General features: G+C 45.2%; 1 protein-coding gene and 1 long non-coding RNA gene across 2 annotated transcripts in view; one reads left to right on the forward strand and one right to left on the reverse strand.

The window, feature by feature from the left end:
• The window catches only part of ptprsa (protein tyrosine phosphatase receptor type Sa), a 515,480-nt gene that overhangs the window by 201,641 nt on the left and 292,039 nt on the right, over window positions 1-21,800 (reverse strand).
• LOC117518793 lies at window positions 4,690-20,760 on the forward strand. Its single transcript, XR_004563079.1, has 3 exons — window positions 4,690-4,772; window positions 13,347-13,351; window positions 20,750-20,760. It is a non-coding gene; the product is annotated as an uncharacterized LOC117518793 (long non-coding RNA).

The raw sequence follows: 21,800 nt of genomic DNA on the forward strand, positions 1-21,800 counted from the left end.
ACCAGAGAAAGAGCACATGACGGTCTCGTATCCACAGAGCCATCCATTTAGAAATGATCCAGTGGTTTGTGCCTCATCGTCGCAGCTCGCAGCGCGGCGCACCGACCGTCCTTAAAGGGGTCCTTAAAGCTGTAGTTAAAGTCCTTATTCTCTGTGAAACCCGTAAAATTTTCACCGAAAGCCAGATCAATTTTCGAATGGTTTCCAGGTGCCAGTCTCTAACAGCTTCTGAAAAAATTCTGATGGAAAAAAGTCCTTTTCATTCCGCCATTTCCAGACAATGAAAATCCGACGAGGGGGCGGGACCACTCCTTCCCAAGGCGTGCTCACAGGCGAATGACGTCACCGACAGGCGTGGAAAAACTCACGCATGCGCACGAGGGTTCAAGCATGTCTGACGTAAAAACATATGAATGAAATCCATATAGTTTTTGAAAAAAATAAAAAGGACCGTTAATTTATGGACAGACCTCGTATTTCAGCTAGAAAACAGCATTTCCATTTTTCTTTGTCCAACTATGTTACATAGTCAAAAGGGATAAAAGATAAATCATTTTATTTCCCTAAAGAGAGGCAAAGTGACCACAGGGGATGAAACACTGATGGAATAAACAGGCAAGCAGACAGGGTCATCACCCATCTTGCATATGTGGGACATTGTGGGTAAATCAGTGGATCCCTGTGGTCAGTTTCAAGTTCCTTAGGGAAGTTACATAACTTTTGACAAATACAAATATCAGTACCTATTGTAAAAATACTACTTCAGATATATGAAGGGCAACAAATCTAGAGCCAATTAAAGCCATCCTTGTGGCAGATTATACATCCTGGCAAAAGAAACTGTAAGAAGGAGAGAAACAGTGGAATCTTTGAGGAAACTGTTTCATCTCTGGCTTTTCCTTTTTGGTGGAGGCTCCTTGTTAGACCTTGTGCTTCCAATCCCCTGGCTGCATTACATATTTTGGCTATTATTTCAAAGTGCAGCGAGTAAGAAAAAGTATGGAAGAATAAAAGTGAGGAGCAGGAGAGAGAGAGAAAGGAAAAAGAAGAAGAAAAAAGTCTGAGATCAGCCCCAAGGTCCAGTGGTGATTGTGCGTATACCCGTATACCTTAGTGTGAAGGAGATGAGGGTCTACGAATCCCCCTGGATGGGATGCCAACTAATCACAAGTTACTTTTCCAGCCAAGGGTGGTATCCATTCACAGCTGGGTGGACTGGAACAATGCAGATGTAGTGTCTTGTCCAAGAACCCTGGCAGTGCTACCAGGAATCAAACCAAGGTCTACCAATGAAACCAAGGCCTTTTTCAATGTTTTAGTGAATAAGCAGGTGATTTACAGGCAGACAGGTCTTCTTGTTTCTTTTCATCTTTGCCCACAACAATGTGTCGTTGATGTTTTTGAGTAATGTTTGCCACACTGCTTGCTCAGCATCCTTTCCTTCAAGCTTTCTTTAATCTGTCTACCTGCACTCCAGCCTTTCCTTTTTTATGCCTCTGTACTTCCATTTTCATTAGTGTTTTGATCAGCATATTAAATGTCTTTTGTCATCACATATCCAAACTCAACCTATTTCCTGTACTGCCCCAGATGCCACTCATCTTCAACCGCTTAGTCCAAAAAGGGTCGTGGGGGGGCTGGAGTCTATCCCAGCAGTCATAGAGTACGAGGCGGGGTACACCCAGGACAGGACGCCAGTCTGTCAACAAACACAGTCACACCCACTCGCACACCTACAGACAATTTAAAGATTCCAATCCACCTAACCTGCATGTCTTTGGACATGGGAGAAAACTGGAACACCCGGAGGAAACCCACGCAAACACGGGGAGAACATGCAAACTCCACACAGAAAGGCCACAGGTGGGAATTGAACCCATGACCTTCTCGCTGTGAGGCAATATGCACAAGGACGTTGTGACAGCAGTGATATGTACCGTAGGAATGACAGATGCATTCAAGGTGTAGGTGGGATTACATCTCGGGTGTGCTGAGCCCTTTCTTGTTTGCAATGCTGATGGACAAATTGATGGATGAGCTCAGACATGAGTCTCCATGGACTATGATATTTTCAGATGACACTGTGATCTCTACTGATACTAGAGAGCAGGTTGAGGCTAGCTTGCAAAGGTGGAGATAGGCTCTGGAGAGAAGGAAAATTAAAGTGAGTTGGAATGAGATGTGTGTGAATGAGGTGGACCATAGTAGAATAGTGAGAGACACCACAGGTAGAACAGTTTGGAGATGAAGTCAGAGAGATTAAGATGCTTTGAACATGTGCAGAGAAGGTACCCAGGGTATATAGGGAGAAGGATGCTGAGGATAGCGCCATCAGGAAGGAGAAGAGGGAGGCCAAAGAGGAGGTTTACTGATGCCCTGAGGCAGGACCTGCAGGTGGTTGCAGCGGACACGGTGAGATGAAGACAGATGGTCTACTGTGGCGAGCCCTAACGGAAGCAGCCAAAAGAAGAGGAAGAAGCTAAGTGCTCCCCCCCCCAGTTTGTACTGTCCCGGTCAGCGTTGTTGGGAACCAAGATTATTGTAGACAGCTTTTAAAATATGGAATTTAAGCAGTTTAAAAAAAAATAAAAATCATAGTAGTAAGTTCCTATGGCTTCTCCCTTCTTCACTCAGGGTTGCCAGAGTTGATCAAATATGGATCTGCATGTTGATTTGGCACCCCAAATCAACATGCAGATCCATATTTGATCAAAGCTGACCTGTAAAAATCATCTTAATTCCTTGGTCACACAACACTCCCGTGACCGCTGCAGTTCTTTCGTCCGTGCTACACTCTGTGTGTTATTTCCACACACGATTCTCCATCTGCAGCTGCCCCAGTAATCTTATGCTTTAAAATGCATTCCCTCTTTGCAAAGCATCTTCTGGCAAGCTACTATCTGTGCACTAATATTCATTAAACCTGAAATATTCCAACATTAAAAGAAAAACAAACATTTGGAGGAAAAGGAATTTAAGACAAATTGGACTTGAAGTTTCTTCTCCAGCAACATGCATGCAGGTAAGTGCACGTGAGCACAAACGCAACTCTGTGAAATCAAACCCCTGTCACCAGCATGACTCTTCCCTACCATTTCCTTTTGTCCCCCTTCAAAAAAAAAAAAAAAAAAAATCCTCACCTCACATGTTCTAGATCATTGTGTTCTGCCTCCCCTACCAGCCTGTGGCATACTGAGGTGAAATTGGATTTTTATTTTTGTCTTTTGCGTTTTGATCAGGAAAAGAGAGAACCCAAAATAATTAAAATTTGAAAATAAACTTTCACAGGCACCATAAAAAACACATGCCCCATCTGTTCACACAATAGGTATTTACTGATAGAGTTGCCTTTTGATAAACACCAATTTACACCGTCTCTCGCCAAACGTCTGTGGGGACAAGCGGCATGTCTCCTCTCTTGCCAGCTGTTAGGCTTTATGACAAACGCAACAACAATCACAACGGCAAGTTTCTTTTGTTCTGTTTAACTGGGAAATTAAAAAAGAATTCATAGTACATTAAGCAGTCAGACTGTCATGCTTGCCTAGATATGGTATAAATCATTTTTGTTCTTTGGTATGTGTTTGTGTTTCATTTATTCCCATTTTCTACAGCAACAAATCAGAATGCAAATGGAACATCTACAGGTATAGCAACAATTAAGTGCCGGAAAGTGCAATAGGGCACTGCAGTCTCGTTTGAACCCTATGTGATTTCGTGGGATTTGACCAGTTACGGGGGCCTCTGCTCCGTTGCGCAATATATATACACAGCATAAGTTCACATTGGAAAATGGTGTACTGCTTTGTTTTCGGCTGCAATCACCAAAGCAGCCGTGAAAAGTATTTTTTTTTCAGTTTCCAGTGAGAAGAAAAGGCGAGGCAGATGGGAGACGTCGTGTCTGTAAGTATCAGCCTACACAGCTAACCAGAGTTAGCTGCGGTTCTCTCGCCTGCAAAACCGCCTTGACACATTTGTACTCCGGGTCATAAACAAACCGCAACACATGTCCACTTTCCCACTGCATCCTCACTTTTCTTTGCATTTTCACTGCATTTGCATGTAAGCTGCCCCAAAACCCATTGAAAATGCTGTGTTTTTTTTTCCCCCAAAAGTAGAGAAATTACGTCAGATGTGTCATATTTTACCCCTTTAGCGCCCGCCTTTAAACGAGACTTCGGCGCCCAATTTACAGAATCCTCCTGACATTTCATAGTTTGCACACATAGACTGTGTGTATACTGGACAAACCCTTTATGATTTCACCCATAGGTTTTCCCAAGATGGGGTTTGAAGCTCAAATAGGGCAGGTCCAAATGTCATCATTGTGGCAGAACCTAACTTATGGCCAATCCCAAAATAAAGAAGTGGAGTGTGGGAAAGATTTGTGGGACCTGGGATAGAAGAATGAAGCTCAAATACATCCCCATCTTGCAGTTATAAAGCAAGAGAAGCTCAGGCTAATTTTGGTTTGGGTGTTTGATTAATGTTAACTAGGTGGAGAGATTTTATCTCCACACTGGCCTGGGAACACTTCAGTATTTATTCTTCTCTACAAGAGTCAAGACAGAAGTCAGACTACCAGAGCAAGAATTTTAGCTGAGGAAGCTTCTGCGATTTGAAGCGAAACATCCTCGTGTCAAACAACCCAGTCCAGTCGAAGATTCAAGCTTCTCTACTTTACCTGGGAAAGGGAAGTCTGGGGTCCCTTGGTGGAGCTGATGCCCCCACGACCCGGTCCCGAATAAGCGGTTGAAGATGAGTTAGTGAGTGTTTGATTAATGTTTATTTTTCTAGACTTGGTGGTGGATATTACAACCCCAATTTCAATGAAGTTGGGACGTTGTGTAAAATGTAAATAAAAACAGAATACGATTTGCAAATCCTCTTCAACCTATATTCAATTGAATACACCACAAAGACAAGATATTTAATGTTAAAACGGATAAACTTTTTTGTTTTTGTGCAAATATTTGCTCATTTTGAAATGGATGCCTGCAACAAATTTCAAAAAAGTTGGGACGAGGCAACAAAAGACTGGAAACGTTGATGAATGCTCAAAGAACACCTGTTTGGAACATTCCACAGGTGAACAGGTTAATTGGAAACAGGTGAGTGTCATGATTGGGTATAAAAGGAGCATCCCCAAAAGTCTCAGTCATTCACAAGCAAAAATGGGGTGAAGATCACCACTTTATGAACAACTGTGTGAAAAAATAGTCCAACGGTCAATGTTTCTCAACATTCAATTGGAAGGAATTTAGGGTTTCTACCATCTACAGTCCATAATATAATCAAAAGATTCAGAGAATCTGGAGAACTTTCTACACGTAAGCGACAAGGCCAAAAACCAACATTGAATGCCCATGACCTTCAATCCCTCAGACGGCACCGCATTAAAAACCGACATCACTGTGTAAAGGATCCGCGTGGATCCTTGGATTACCGCGTGGGCTCAGGAACACTTCAGAAAACCATTGTCAGTTACATCTACAAGTGCAAGTTAAAACTCTACCATGCAAAGCGAAAGCCATACATCAACAACATCCAGAAACGCCGCCGCCTTCTCTGGGCCCAAACTCATTTGAAATGGACAGACGCAAAGTGGAAAAGTGTGCTGTGGTCTGATGAGTCCACATTTCAAATTGTTTTTGGAAATCATGGACGACGGGTCCTCCAGACAAAAGAGGAAAAAGACCATCCAGATTGTTACCAGCGCAAAGTTCAAAAACCAGCATCTGTGATGGTATGGGGGTGTACTGTCCCCTGGCATGGACAACTTACACATCTGTGATGGCACCAACAATGCTGAAAGGTACATCCAGGTTTTGGAGCAACACATGCTACCATCCAAGCAACGTCTTTTTCAGCAATGTCCCTGCTTATTTCAGCAAGACAATGCCAAGCCACATTCTGCACGTGTTACAACAGTGTGGCTTTGTAGTAAAAGAGTGCGGGTACTAGACTGGCCTGCCTGCAGTCCAGACCTGTCACCCATTGAAAATATGTGGTGAATTTTGAAGCACAAAATGCAACAATGGAGACCCCGGACTGTTGAACAACTAAAGTCTTACATCAAGCAAGAATGGGAAAGAATTCCACCTACAAAGCTTTAACAATTAGTGTCCTCAGTTCCCAATGCTTATTGAGTGTTGTTAGAAGGAAAGGTGATGTAACACAGTGGTAAACATACCACTGTCCCAGTGTGTTTGAAACGTGTTTCAGGCATCCATTTCAAAATGAGCAAATATTTGCACAAAACCAAAAATGTTTATCTTGTCTTTGTGGTGTATTCAAGTGAATATAGGTTGAAGAGGATTTGCAAATCATTGTATTCTGTTTTTATTTACATTTTACACAACGTCCCAACTTCATTGGAATTGGGGTTGTAAAACATCATATGACTACCATATTGCCTTTAAATTAACTGGACCATCAGTGGAGCTAATGTCACCAAGCAACCTGGGAATTAGTGCTAACCTAGTGCTGACAATGCTAACATACAAATTAATAATACTAACATGTCATTTAATAGAAATGTTCATACAATTAACTGCACAACAAGCCACATCATCCTAGATATTTGTAATAAAATTCTCAGAAAGGACAAACTGATGGTCAACTTGATTGTCCAGAGCAGTTAGGGGCCCAACTATGGCACACAGCTATCACTCAAAATGACTAAGCTCTGAATTACTCATAATGTTAGGGTTCGCGTTAAAGTAGCTTCAACTGATGAGTAACAAAAACAAAATCTTCCCCAGTGCAGTTGTCATGAAGGGTGAAACTACCTACAGACACAAAAACTGTTTTGTTTTGTTTTTTTTTGTTTTTTTGGATCAGGCTGTAAACATGCTCATTTCCGCTCAACAGTAAAATGAAACATTTTAACATGTGGGTCTATGGGGAGTGATTTCGCTTTTGGAGCCAACCTCAAGTTGGCATTCAAGGAACTGCAAGATTTTCCACATGTGTGTACTTATTTTTCAGTGCTGGAGGATGTTGCTTGTTCATATAAGAGGCGTACCTACATAGTACATGATACAGACAAACATCATCATATGAGTAAAGACCAAGGTGACCTGCAACATTTAACAAATACTAATAACTATATGCACGTGCATTTCCAAAAGACACATGGAAGTTGAAGGACACAAACTGTTGAGGGAATTAAAACTGAGACCTCACAATGACAGGAGAGCCAATCCACTTATAGGCCACACTGACCATCAGTAAACAACAAGGAATAGCACCTCTGTTCGGCAATAATTCATTGTTTTTTGGCTCAGAGGGGAAAAAAATGATTGGTGCAATTATTTTATTGTCTTAAAGGATGATGTATGCTGCACCATTAAGGTCCAGGAGACAAACACTGGCAACAGTTCTGGCAAAAAAAGTCCCTGGTAACAATAACATGACTTCCACGTGGATTAATTAGGCTCCATCTCCGTCAGATGGCTCTTACCACTCACCATCACTCACATCCTCCAGCCACCCACTCCAGCCCACTCCTGGCTGTCGTACAGCACACTCCCTGCCTTCATCCATCCGCTAAAGGAGGTTGTAAGAGGCAGGGGGTCTAGGGCATCTGTCCCAGCCGTGACAGCTGCCCTGGTTAACAGTGCTGTATGCCGCTGGCTGATCTGACGGGGAGCGTTGAGATGCGTGATAACAAAGAAGGCTGTTGGGCAGAGTTCAACAAAAGCTGGTTTTTCAAGGCCAAGAAAGGTTCTGGTGGACATTTTTGCTTTGAAAGTATGTGGCTATGTTGCAACAGCATTCATGCCAATTCATTTCACTTTTTCCCCTAAACCTTGGCAAAGATAAAAACAATAATTTTAAATTATGCTCCTTCTACCCACTACAAAGGAGCACAATGCAAAACAGTTGTGAATTTGACACCTAGCGCACATGTCATCAAAATAACGAGACGAACAGCTCTCATCTGTGTGCCCATGGGTGTGTTCGTCCAAAAATGAGGTGTGGTCATGCACAACCTGGTACAATGCTATCATGTGCAAGAAGAACGTGTTTGCACCATCATCCTGGCTTAACCAAACTTGACTTGGAGCCCAGTGCATTGGATTTCTGGTCAACTCAGATGCACCTTACATAAACAGGTTCATGATGCACATGAAGAATGCTTGTTTTCACAACAAAACTGGATTAAAAAGAATAGTTAAATCATGTAAAAGAACACACACGTGTAAAAATACAAAACTTCACCTTACTAGTTCACTACAGTGCAAAGGGCAACAGGTAGGAAGGCCTGAAACACTGTCAGCATCTTGTGCACATCACGGTTGCATTTTTTGTTATTTATTATTTATTTTCATTTAGGCATCTGGGTTAACATATTAAACCTTGCATACTGCCAACATGAACTAAGTAGTGAAGCATCCCAGAAATGTCCCAGACACGTGTTGTATCACGTGTACCATGTCACTGTACTGGACTTGCCATCTGTTTTTTTCCACACACATGCCACGAGCAGCATACAGGTAAGATAGACAGAAAAAATATTTGAAGAAAGTCATTTTGACATCATACCTGCAACATTAAATAATTAACACCTTTTGCTGGCGTGTCTATGATTGGGAAAGAAGAAACAGAAATGAAAAATATGAATACAATTTTTCAAAAACAACTTCAGTGATGGAAAAAAGTCACATGACTGCTGTCCAGTTACAAAAAGACAATTTCTGCTCTTTGCTTTTCCGAACACTCCTCAACTAAACTCACATGGAGCTCTACAACACACAGGATCTGGATTATGAAATTAACTGAACAAACAAAACGCTGATGATGACTGTATATAGATTTATATTTTTCAGTTCATATATTATGCGTAAAATGCTGTTCATGAGCATTTTACAATATATAAAAATAACACAGCCTGATAGAAATGCACACACGCGGCTGCTGCTCATGACATGTCTGAAGCGACATGTATGTGACACTTCCTGTGTTTTTGGCCTTATTCTACATTAAGGATTATTATGATGCAACATCACTAAATAATAAGTGTGACACCCTGAAGAAGATACTGCTTACCGATTAAATTCTGATATTCCTATTTTTTTCTTGTAATTTTAACAATGAAATACTGGTTACATTATTCAAAAAATGCCTAGTTTAAGTAGTTACTCAAAATTCAGACACCATCGTTCTCAACAGGACTGGTGACACGGCAGGGAGGTATATAAGAATGCAATGTGTTCTAGGTGAATGGTGCCAACATGGGTTTGACCAGCATGGAAAACTCTGATCTGAAGGGTAGTGATGGCCAAATGAGGTCTCTTAAAGCCTTTACAATTATTTTCTCATCTATAGGTGACAGTAGCTTGAATCTTCGACTGGACTGGGTTGCTTGACGCGAGGACGTTTCGCTTCAAATCGCAGAAGCTTCCTCAGCTAAAATTAGGTGACAGTCTTGTTTCAAAAAAGGTTGAAAGAAACCTGAAGTGCATGGTGCTTTGAACACTTTTGAAGAGACTGCCATCTAGTGGGCTGAGAAAAGAACAACAACAAAAAACAATTCTTCATGAGACCTCATTTGACAATTACTATGGAAGGGGTCCAAGATGTATTCAACATACATTCTAGGGAGGAATGTCAAACTAATACCCCCTGTATGGTAACTACAGACATTCCCAGCAGTACCCATCACACCCTAACTTTGAATTTTTATGGCCAGGAAAATGACAAGAGGAGAAGAAGGCAGAAGGATTAACAAATATACCACAAAACATCAAATACTGTCGACACAATTACATAAATGGAGCTGAACTATATCACCAATGTTATATCACACTTGTGCTTGATGACAAATCGGATAGTGTGTCAGGAAATTGAAGCAATAAGACCACCATGTTCATGAAGAAGAGTTGCACTTCTCTATCAGCAACCTTCCAAAACAACTCTGTTGTTGTTATCATTATCAATCATCAATCCAGTCATGCCTCGCAATTCCACACAACAAGCAGAAAGTTGCAGAATTCCTTTTTAAACCTGCAGCTTTAACAATCACGCAAAAGCCAAGCCAGTTTCAGTGAACATATGAGAGCCAAGTCTGGACCTGTCACCCCACCCCCACCCCCCATCCATAGCCCCTCTGTCTGTGTCCTGGCTGTCACTTGGACTCACACTACCACCGCCCCAAGGTCATTATGATGTGATTGCACCAGCATGGGGGACCATGTGTGTTGCCATTGTTGTCAGCGCCCATCTGGTGGCTTGTAATGCTCCCATGAAATCAGTAATGAAGCAAGTAAAGAGTCCAGCAAACATCTTAGCTACTTATTTTTCACTTACGTTCAAGACTTGTGTGACTTAAAATGCTAATAGATAAAGAGAAAATCTCATATTCTTTATACTTTTTCATTCACTTGCTATACCCACTTACTCCAAGTGAGGGTCATGGGGGGTGGGGTGGGGGGTGGAGCAATAGGGTGAGTACACCCAGGACAGGCCCACATATAGACAGACAAACATAACCACACCCTGACTCAATTTAAAGTTGCTAATTCACGAGACATGCATGTCTTTGGATATGGGAGGAAGCCATACAACCCGGAGGGAACCCACGTGAACATGGGGAGAACATGCAAACTCCACACAGAGAGGCCCAAGGTGAGAAGGGATCCCACAATCTTCTTGCTGTAAGGCAAGAGTGATAACCACTATTCCACCATGCCACCCCTAACTCTATACTTTATTTTACTTTGCTCCCTAGTTGGAAAGTTGTTATCCCCATTGTTGTCTCCACTGTAATTCATAATTAATCAAAACAGACCAAGAGTTTTTAACAACCGTATACACCCAGCACCTTTTACTTTGGTCACAGGACTCCATTTGTAAAATTTATAAATATTTCATGAACTTATCCTACATCACAAACATTAAGCAAAGCTGATAGTAGTAATGCCTGTAGTGTGTATAAGTAAGTGAGTAAGAATTTGACAGGTCATTGGCTTAATGTATAAAGTTTAGTTTTTTCAACATTACAGTATTCCCCCGTGCGAACAAGCAATTTATATCCTTGCAAGACACCTTCATACAAGTAACATCACCTTCAATCCCATCAGATGTCTCACTACGCAAGTGCCACACGCCCCTTTTGGTAAGTCAGCATCAGCATGCGGTAATGAGGAGAAAAAAGTCCTTTCAGGCAGCTTAACTCATTATTTAAATGTAGAGTTCATAAGTCGCTCGTTCTCTTGTTACCCACAATATGATTTATGACACATTCAGAGACAAAGCAGATAAATGGTGGTCTAATTTTGGATGAACTGATCAGCGAGTGAGTGTACTGAAGGAATTAGAGTCTTGTTGATGTTATAGAATAATTTTTAAGTGGTTTTAGCTCGCTGTCACTTTTGCTTCATGTGAAATAGTTGGGGGTTTAACTCATAAACACACTGATCCATGTTCTGTCAGCGGTTTGTTGCGTAAGTGAAGGGGTGATGGAGGAAATAGCCACCGTTCTATTCACTTCTTGCTAACTCACCAGCTCTGTGATGGTGTGATTCAGAAGCACGAGTCTTACTGTCAAAATGAATCATCTCCACAATGTCATCATGAAATGAAAAGCTTTCAGCCCATCGCCATACAAAAAGAACATTCACAGTAGAACTAACATGTTCACTTACCTCATCATCCTGTAAAGCAATTTCACACAAAAAAAAACACATACTCTATAATCTTATCACAAATCAATAATTACAGGTGAAAGGTACAAATACCCAGGAAAATTTGAATAATACAGACAAAAGGAAAACTTATTTGAACAAAGCATTATAAAAATAGGATATCTGCTGATATTTCTGAGGTGTCAGTATAACTCAAAAGAAAAGCATCTTCCACTAGTAAGTCATCTTGTTTTAGTGATTTGACTTCTCAGCCAAGGCAAATCTGTTTCCCCCTATCACCATGGATTGGCACAAACAGGACTCAGATCTCTATGAGTACCCTACTCAAAAACTCTTTTTGAAAACCCTATAGGGATTCCAATGGGAATCGGAGATTGGAACCCAATAGGAATTCTATATAGGGGGATTTCTATGGGATATTCATAGACAGGAATTATGAGGGATTTCAGCAGGGGAAAAACATTCAGTCATCCAGTTTTTTCAGAATTTTGAAGGATTCTTTTTGATTAATATCCTATAAGATTCCAACAGGACTATCTGAGTAGGGTGTATTGCATATTGTGTTCTTTCATTGTTTTATCTTTGGTCTTCACAAGTATTTTGCAGAGCAACAGGGAGTGACTGAAAAAAATTAAAATGTACTTTATTTTCATTGTTTCCCCAATACAACACGAGTAGTTCCACATGAAGAGGAAAACAGAAAAACACAAAAAGAGAATGAAAAAGTAGGTTCCTAAGAGTGCAATGAACAGTTTACACAGTATTCTTTGACATCTTATCAACAAATACCACCCAACCCCAACTCTATCCCACATCACCCGTCCTCCATCCTGATGTCCTCATCTAAAGAATGTTAGAGGTTCGGAACAAACAAACCATTTTTGTAATAACTTCCACATTTATCACCTTTTCTCTCAACCCGCAATCCCATAAGAAAACCAGTGAGTACCCTGTGCAAGAGGAAGCACTATGGCACGAACACAGAATTCCCACAGAGGTGGAAGAATTACACACCAACGATGACAGGAGACATGACAGTATGAAACACATACGATCATACAGAACACATGGAACACAAACACAGATGAAGTATTAATGTTAGTAACAGAAAACCGTATTCACCTATTTATTCAGTCTGGCTTGAGTTATAAATGGTTATGTCTGGTTATGTGTAAGTTAAAGCCTCCCCCCTGTTTTTATTGTGAGGTTTAAGCGTCTTACCTCGAATCGGGGTACCGTCTGGAGAAGACACAAAGATGAAGACAACATCAGTTTGAGTCAAAATTAAAGTTAGTAAGAGTTAAGACGAGTTAAAATAGTTATTTGACTTGGAAAATGGATCACTGTAGCTAGGTTATCAAATGATTAGGTAGGCTCTTACATAACATCCTGAAGGATAATTTTTTTCTCTCCACTGAAAATCCATCGCTTCCTATTGCTGGTATCACAAAAGAATGGGAATCTGTACAGCACATGTCGATCTCCCCCCACCCCCCACTATAGCTCTGAGATGTTAAAAGGCAATGGTTTGTTGTTTGAAGTGAAAACATTCGGGATCTTGTGTTTTATCGTTACTGCAACTCGGGGTGATAACTTACAGACACTTGACCTTAGCTTGACATGGATCACTCTGGTGGCATTTCCCAACCAATTAACTTGAGGTCAGTAAAACAATTTGAGGCGCTACTATGGTAGAGTCAGTACCTGTTTTCATATGGAAAAAACTGAGCCGAAGGGAAAACGGGATCTGCATTTAACTCGAATTTCAAGTTACTCCTTCAGGCAGGTGCAAGTTAAATCAGACTCAAGTTCTTATTGTAGTAAACCTGCTTAACCGTGACAGACTCTTTACCTCTAGTTTAATCCACCCCCTCTTTTCTCACCCTGACATTCAATTTCCCGGCAATTCCCATTGTTTCAGTTCACTGCGTGTTGTACGTTTCCCCATTCCTTGTTGAGAGTGAGTCTGTATTGTGTTACTTGCATAAATGCAAACCAAATACTCCATTAGGGGACAATAAAATATTGAGCTTATCTTGTCGGTGGCTGGTGGGCTTTTTGGATGTATCGAGAGTTGTTGATGTGATATATGAAGCTGATCTTTGGTGGTAGTTTTAAACCAGCACTGTCTCTGTCACACTGTCTGACTTTCACTGCCCTTTACTTGTTTTTTTTTTTCTGTTTTGTCTCTGGTATTATATTCTTACCATTTCTTTTTTCTGAACTCAGTTCCCTTTTTTTTTTTTTAACTGTGCCTCAATCCCCACTAAGATTTTTGTGTCAGTTTCAGTCGTTCAGTTACTGCTCTGTTGGCGTTTTAGCCTCTAAATCTAAGGGTGACTCATGGCACAGCTCAGAGTCAGTGGACCTTGTGGCCCTTACAGCCTTAAGCTATGGTTTCTGACTCGTTTCGCAAAGGGCCAAGAAGCTGCAGGATTTCATTCCGACTGATCACATTGGCAGGTGATTTTAATCGCTGAAATCTCCTGTAATATTCCATGATGTATAACACAAAATGGCTGATGCACATCCAAAATGTCCTTGTAACTATCTGATCTTAACTTAGCTGCTCTTCAAAATGGCTGACGCACAAAATGCCCTTGTATTTGGTAAAACTATCAAAATGTCCTTGTATTTGGTAAAACTATTTGATCTTTTTACAGCTTTCTAATTTTGATAAAACCAAAGTATTCACATCTATCTGGAAAAGAATCAGCATGATGGATCATTCTGATTATTGTATTGACATACACAGACACACACTATAAAATTTTTTACGTAACAACCTTGAACGCAACGCAAGCAGACACCCGTCTACTTCATTTTTGCAGCCAATCACATAGCCACTGATTCACGACAGGCTAAGGACCGCCCACCCACATGGGGCCGGCCTTGACTCAGGAATAAAAGTTAGAGGACAAAGAAAATCTGGGTTCTTTGTTCCAAGTGTTTGCATGTGACCTGGTCAAGATCCCAATGCTGCGATGACTCTCTGTATTGGTGTAAGAACTTTTTCAATACATCTAAAATTTGAAGTCCATTTCCTGTCCAATTCTTTTGGAGATCACCCCCCACAATAAATGAACCTAACACTCCAGACAGAGTCTATGGTTGGCATAAATGTGTAACATGTGCCGGTACACCATGTACACCATGAAATGAATGGCCTACAGCTTTATGGTTACAAATGTTGCAGGTCCTAGCATAGTGACATCCTTTGTGATACCAGCAGGAAGGAGGCAATGACTGTATTTGAAGTTCTGCCTGGTTCGCTAAGCACAATGGTGTATTTGTTGTCCCCCCCCCCCCCCCGTATATGCTGTGTACAATCTGTACTGTTTGAATATATATTTTCACAACAGTAACTAGCAAAAGTGTCCCAATTTAGCACCGTACACTAAAATCCCATTAATATTTATTAGCATTACAAATGTTCAGATTCAGATTGTACAACCCAGAGATTTCCTGAATAAAAAAAATATTCTTTCCCATTTTACGACATTTGTGTTTTATGCAGCAGTTCTCGAAAGGATTAGCATGATCATAGTCTTCATTCCGTATGTAAAAACACTGTTAAACGGAATAATTAAGAAAAAACCAGGCAAAACAACATTTTTACCATTTTAGAAACAATATTGTCGGAGGAAGTCACAAGACAAAGGGCAACAGGATTCTGGGAGAGTTACATTGTTAGAATCTGATTGGAGGCTGCAGGAAGCTGCTGGTTTACGTTGCTTTAGTTAACATGACATTTTAGTTGGGAGTTAAAGGGTTAATAGTTAAAGGTTAGATGAGGTTAAGGTAAGTGTTAGATTAAGGTTAAGTTAGGGTAAGGTTATGGTTAATAAAGCGGGTTTGTCAAGGAGGCAGTACCACATGTGGATCTTTACTGGCTGATAAAAGAAGGGCTAAGAAAAAAGTGAGAGTAATTAGAAGGTAAAGGAATTGACACATAGGAAGAGTACAATTCAAACATATTGGCTCCCAAAAATATAAATAAATGAGAAGGAAATAAGGAAAATAAAATATTGGATAAAATGGAAAAACCTTTTAAACTGGGTGTACAGATGCCAGCCCATATTTGATTAGAAAGGCAAATCCACCTGTACTGTCGGCATGCAACCTCATGGCCGTAAGCTCTCCCACTAAGCTTTGGTCAGTCAGATGTTGATAAGCTTAGGCTGACAAATACCTAAATATACCACAACAGAGTACTGACCTGCTCGCATTACCAAATGTGGTATTAGAAGCCCCAGCTGTTTTAGGAAATAATCCTCTGAATATATTAAAACATTATTGAAGGATGTCATCTGTCTGAGGTAATCTGGCCAGAGAGGTTTCCTATCTGAATGATGCTTTGGGCGGTGTTGCGCAAAAACTGCATCAATCCTCCAGGGAGTATCTTGACGACCTTCTCTTCACCACAGATGCCATCTTGGGTCGGCTTTTAGGAGCCGTCTTGAAGTGGATTTTATATAAACAAATGTGATTGATTTTATTATTGTAAATAAATGCAACTGCTTTAAAACTTCAAAGAAAGAAAGCCCTCAATCTACCCCCCTGTGCCCATGCCTCTGGGTTATGGTTAATCTGTTCTGGCTGACAAGGCCAGCAAGTGCCTGGGGTCTGTAGCCACAGGGACTTGTGGAGAACTGTCACACTCCCCCCAAACCTCGTGAGGAGCTCCTCGGGAGCTCTGCATGCAAATATCACAGCCCCACCAGCTCAGTATGGTCTGGCACATAAGGAACCAGTTGTTGTGTGGGCCGCTGAAGAGGAGGTACTGCTGGCTCTCCACCACCAGATGGCGCCCTGCTTGGAGTGCGGGCTTCAAGCACAAGAGGGCGCCAGAACCACTGGGAGTGACAGCCGTCAATCATCCTCAACACCAGCTGTCACTCATTAATCTCATCATCATCATCACTATAAAGGCCGGACGGCGACTCCACCTCCTCGCCGAGAAATCTCCTACGATTCGAGGTAAACTTCTCTGCTGTGATTATTGCGAATAATAATCTGATCTGTTTTGCAGCTGTTTTTCCTGTTGGTATTCCTTATCTGGGATTTTTGGCGTTTGGTGCGACTGCGACGACTTCGCCTCACACCCCAAAACCGATAAGTGGTAAACAGGAGCTGCACGTGTGTATGATTGGAGGTGGAGGTTCTCCCTCCCAGAAGAATCATTAATCAAGGTTGCTGGGTGTGAGGATTCACACTCACCACCTTCTGTTTCTGTCTGCCAGCAGTACCAGGGCCGACAACGGAGGACAGAGACCACCTGGGGACTCAGGGCTTGGCGGCTTCGGTGTTCTTCAGGCCGTTGGTGGTAGAAGCGGTGTGGGCCCCGGCTCTTCGTTCATCCGAGGTCTCCTATCTTCAAGCCTGCCCGCAGTCCTCTTGTGTATGATTGGCAGCCCTCTTGTTTACATTACGTTGTGTTCTTGTGCAACATTAAATTGTTACTCCTTCTCTTATCCATTGTCCGTTCATTTGCGCCCCCTGTTGTGGGTCCGTGTTACGACACCTTCCCAACAGGATTTCTCGGCCATTCGTCATGGATCCCGAGGGGCGTCAACCACAGCTTGAACAGCCAATGGGAGAACAAGGAGCGCAGGCGTCAGCAGGAGGCGTGGTAAGTGATCTGCAGCAAATCCTTACCGCTTTCACTGCTCAGTTACAGCTGGTAACTGAGCAAAATGCAATCCTCAATCAGAGGATGGAGGCTCTCACCGCCAGAGTGGAAGCACGCGAGTCGAGCGTCGCTGCAGTGTCTCCTCCTGCTGGCCCGGGGCCTAATGTAGATGTTCCACTGGCCGTTCAACTACCCCCCCCACCGTCCCCTGAAGCTTACATAAGTCCACCTGAACCGTACGGAGGCTGTGTGGAAACGTGCACAGACTTCTTGATGCAGTGTTCGCTCGTTTTTGCACAGCGTCCAGTCATGTACGCAGCAGACGCCACCCGGGTGGCTTATGTAATTAATCTGCTTCGAGGTGAGGCACGCGCTTGGGCTACAGCGCTCTGGGAACAGCAGTCATGGCTTCTGATGTCTTACGCTGGGTTTATACGGGAATTCAAACAGGTGTTTGATCATCCCAACAGAGGCGAGACCGCCTCGACCGTGCTGCTGTCACTGAGACAGGGGCGTCGGAGCGCAGCTGATTACGCTGTCGACTTCCGCATCGCGGCTGCGAGGTCGGGTTGGAATGACGTTGCGCTCCGCGCTGCCTTCATAAGCGGACTGTCTCCAGTACTGAAGGAGCATTTACTGGCTAAGGACGAACCGCAGACTTTCGACGGGCTTGTCACTCTGGTTATACGCTTAGACAACCGCTTGAATGAACACCGTCGGGAGCAGGCCGGGGGGCGTGGCCGGGCACAAGCCGTCCCTCTCTCTTCCGGGTCTGAAAGGGTGACGTCGTCCCCACGCTCCATTGCCAGTGGGCTCCGTGTGGCAACAGCTCCCCCTGCTGACGAAGCTATGGACACGAGCAGGGCTAAAGTGAGATCTGATATCAGACAAAGGAGACTGGCCCGCGGGGAATGTTTTTACTGCGGCTCATGTGAACACATGTTAAAAGACTGCCCCAAACGGTCAAACACCAACGCCCGTCCTTAGAAACTGGGCTAAGGGTGGGCCATAACATGTGCACGGGAAGACCCCGCAAATCAGCACGAATCCCAGTGTTAATCCTGAGTGGGGATTTAACCCTTCACGCCCCAGCACTGGTGGACACGGGGTCCGAAGGGAATCTGTTGGATAGCAGATGGGCAAAGGAAGTAGGGCTCCCTCTAGTGGCTCTGCCTTCGCCCTTGAAGGTACGGGCACTAGATGGCACTCTACTCCCGCTAATCACACACCGGACCCAGCCTGTGACCCTGGTTGTGTCTGGGAATCACCGGGAGGAGATAGTGTTTTACGTGACACCTTCTACCTCCCGAGTGATTTTGGGTTTTCCTTGGATGGTGAAGCACAATCCCCGGATCGATTGGCCGTCTGGGGTCGTGGTGCAGTGGAGCGAAACCTGCCACCGGGAGTGTTTAGGATCCTCGGTTCCCCCCGGAATCACGGCTAAGGAGGAGGTTAAGACCCCCCCCCAATCTGACAGCGGTGCCAGGGGAGTACCATGATCTGGCTGACGTCTTCAGCAAAGATCTGGCGCTCACCCTTCCGCCGCACCGACCGTACGATTGTGCCATTGATTTGATTCCGGACGTTGAGTACCCGTCCAGTAGACTGTACAACCTCTCACGTCCGGAACGCGAATCAATGGAGACCTACATCCGGGACTCCTTGGCCGCCGGGTTGATCCAGAACTCCACCTCCCCGATGGGTGCTGGTTTCTTTTTTGTGGGCAAGAAAGACGGCGGACTTCGTCCATGCATCGATTACAGGGGATTGAACGAGATCAAGGTTCGCAATCGATACCCATTGCCCCTCTTGGATTCGGTGTTCACACCCCTGCATGGGGCCAAAATATTCACCAAACTCGATCTTAGGAATGCGTACCACCTAGTTCGGATCCGGAAGGGAGACGAATGGAAGACGGCATTTAACACCCCGTTAGGTCATTTTGAGTACCTGGTCATGCCGTTCGGCCTCACTAATGCCCCCGCGACGTTCCAAGCCTTGGTTAATGACGTCTTGCGGGACTTCCTGCACCGGTTTGTCTTCGTATATCTGGATGATATACTCATCTTTTCCCCGGATCCTGAGACCCATGTCCGACATGTACGCCAGGTCCTACAGCGGTTGTTAGAAAACCGGCTGTTTGTGAAGGGCGAGAAGTGTGAGTTTCACTGCACTTCTCTGTCCTTCTTGGGGTTTATCATCTCCTCCAACTCCGTCGCCCCGGATCCGGCCAAGGTTGCGGCGGTGAGGGATTGGCCCCAACCAAAGAGCCGTAGGAAGCTGCAACAGTTCCTCGGCTTCGCAAACTTCTACAGGAGGTTCATTAAGGGTTACAGTCAGGTTGCTAGCCCCCTGACCGCCCTGACCTCCACCAAAGTCCCATTCACCTGGTCGGACCGGTGCGAAGCCGCATTTAGGGAGTTGAAACGCCGATTTTCATCTGCTCCAGTTCTGGTGCAGCCTGATCCTACTCGCCAGTTTGTAGTGGAGGTGGACGCCTCAGACTCAGGAATAGGAGCCGTGCTGTCCCAGAGCGGGGAGTCCGATAAGGTTCTCCATCCTTGTGCCTACTATTCCCGCAGGTTGACCCCCGCTGAACGGAATTATGACGTGGGCAATCGAGAACTCCTCGCGGTGAAGGAGGCTCTAGAAGAGTGGAGACACCTGTTGGAGGGAGCTACGGGGCCTTTCACGGTTTTTACGGACCACCGGAACCTGGAGTACATCCGGACCGCCAAGCGGCTGAACCCCAGGCAAGCCCGCTGGTCCCTGTTCTTCGCGCGCTTTGACTTCCGGATCACCTACCGCCCCGGGACCAAGAATCAACGATCCGATGCATTGTCCCGGGTGCACGAAGAGGAGGCCAAGGCCGAGTTGTCGGACCCCATCAACACCATCCTTCCCGAGTCCACTGTCGTGGCCACCCTCGCCTGGGACGTGGAGGAGATCGGCCGGGAGGCCCAGGCAAAGAACCCGGACCCGGGAAACGGTCCGAAGAACAGACTCTACGTCCCACCAGAGGCTAGGGCTGCCGTCTTGGACTTCTGCCACGGATCCAAGCTCTCCTGTCATCCTGGAGTGCGTAGGACCGTGGCAGTAGTCCAGCAGCGCTTCTGGTGGGCGTCACTGGAAGCCGACGTCCGGGACTACGTCCAGGCCTGCACCACCTGTGCCAGGGGCAAGGCGGACCATCGCAAGACCAGGGGCCTACTCCAACCCCTGCCTGTGCCTCATCGCCCCTGGTCCCACATCGGCCTGGACTTCGTCACGGGCCTCCCGCCGTCCCAGGGCAACACCGCCATACTGACGGTAGTGGACCGATTCTCCAAGGCGGCCCACTTCGTGGCCCTCCCGAAGCTCCCGACGGCCCAGGAGACGGCAGACCTCCTGGTCCACCACGTCGTGCGTCTGCATGGGATACCGTCGGACATCGTCTCAGATCGTGGTCCCCAGTTTTCCTCGCAAGTCTGGAGGAGTTTTTGTAAGGAGCTGGGGGCCACTGTGCGTCTCTCGTCCGGGTATCACCCACAGACGAACGGCCAGGCAGAGCGGGCGAACCAGGACCTTGAACAGGCTCTTCGTTGTGTCACCTCCACTCACCCGGCGGCCTGGAGTAACCATCTGGCCTGGATCGAGTACGCTCACAACAGCCAAGTATCCTCTGCCACCGGCCTCTCCCCCTTTGAAGCGTGTCTGGGCTACCAGCCCCCGTTATTCCCACTTGTGGAGGGAGAGGTCGGGGTACCCTCGGTCCAGGCCCACCTGCGGAGGTGCCGCCGGGTGTGGCAGACCGCCCGCTCTGCCCTGTTGCAAGCCCGGACGAGGGCCAAGGCCCATGCAGATCGCCGGCATTCCCCAGCCCCTACATACCAACCAGGGCAAGAGGTGTGGCTATCCACCAAGGACATCCCGCTCCAGGTGACATCCCACAAACTCAAGGACCGCTTCATCGGGCCGTTCCCCATCGCCAAGATCCTCAGTCCGGCCTCAGTGAAGCTGACGCTCCCGGCTTCACTGCGGATCCATCCGGTTTTTCATGTTTCCAAACTCAAGCCATACCACACCTCACCGCTCTGCTCCCCCGGACCCGACCCACCTCCTGCCCGGATCATCGACGGGGAGCCGGCATGGACTGTTCGTCGGCTCCTGGACGTCCGTCGGAAGGGTCGGGGTTTTCAGTACTTGGTGGACTGGGAGGGTTACGGACCCGAAGAACGCTCCTGGGTGAAGAGGAGCTTCATCCTGGACCCGGCCCTTCTGGTCGATTTCCACCACCGACATCCGGACAAGCCTGGTCGGGCGCCAGGAGGCGCCCGTTGAGGGGGGGGTCCTGTTGTGTGGGCCGCTGAAGAGGAGGTACTGCTGGCTCTCCACCACCAGATGGCGCCCTGCTTGGAGTGCGGGCTTCAAGCACAAGAGGGCGCCAGAACCACTGGGAGTGACAGCCGTCAATCATCCTCAACACCAGCTGTCGCTCATTCATCTCATCATCATCATCACCATAAAGGCCGGACGGC

The sequence above is a fragment of the Thalassophryne amazonica genome, chromosome 10 (genome assembly GCF_902500255.1).
Source record: "Thalassophryne amazonica chromosome 10, fThaAma1.1, whole genome shotgun sequence".
NCBI lineage: Eukaryota > Metazoa > Chordata > Actinopteri > Batrachoidiformes > Batrachoididae > Thalassophryne > Thalassophryne amazonica.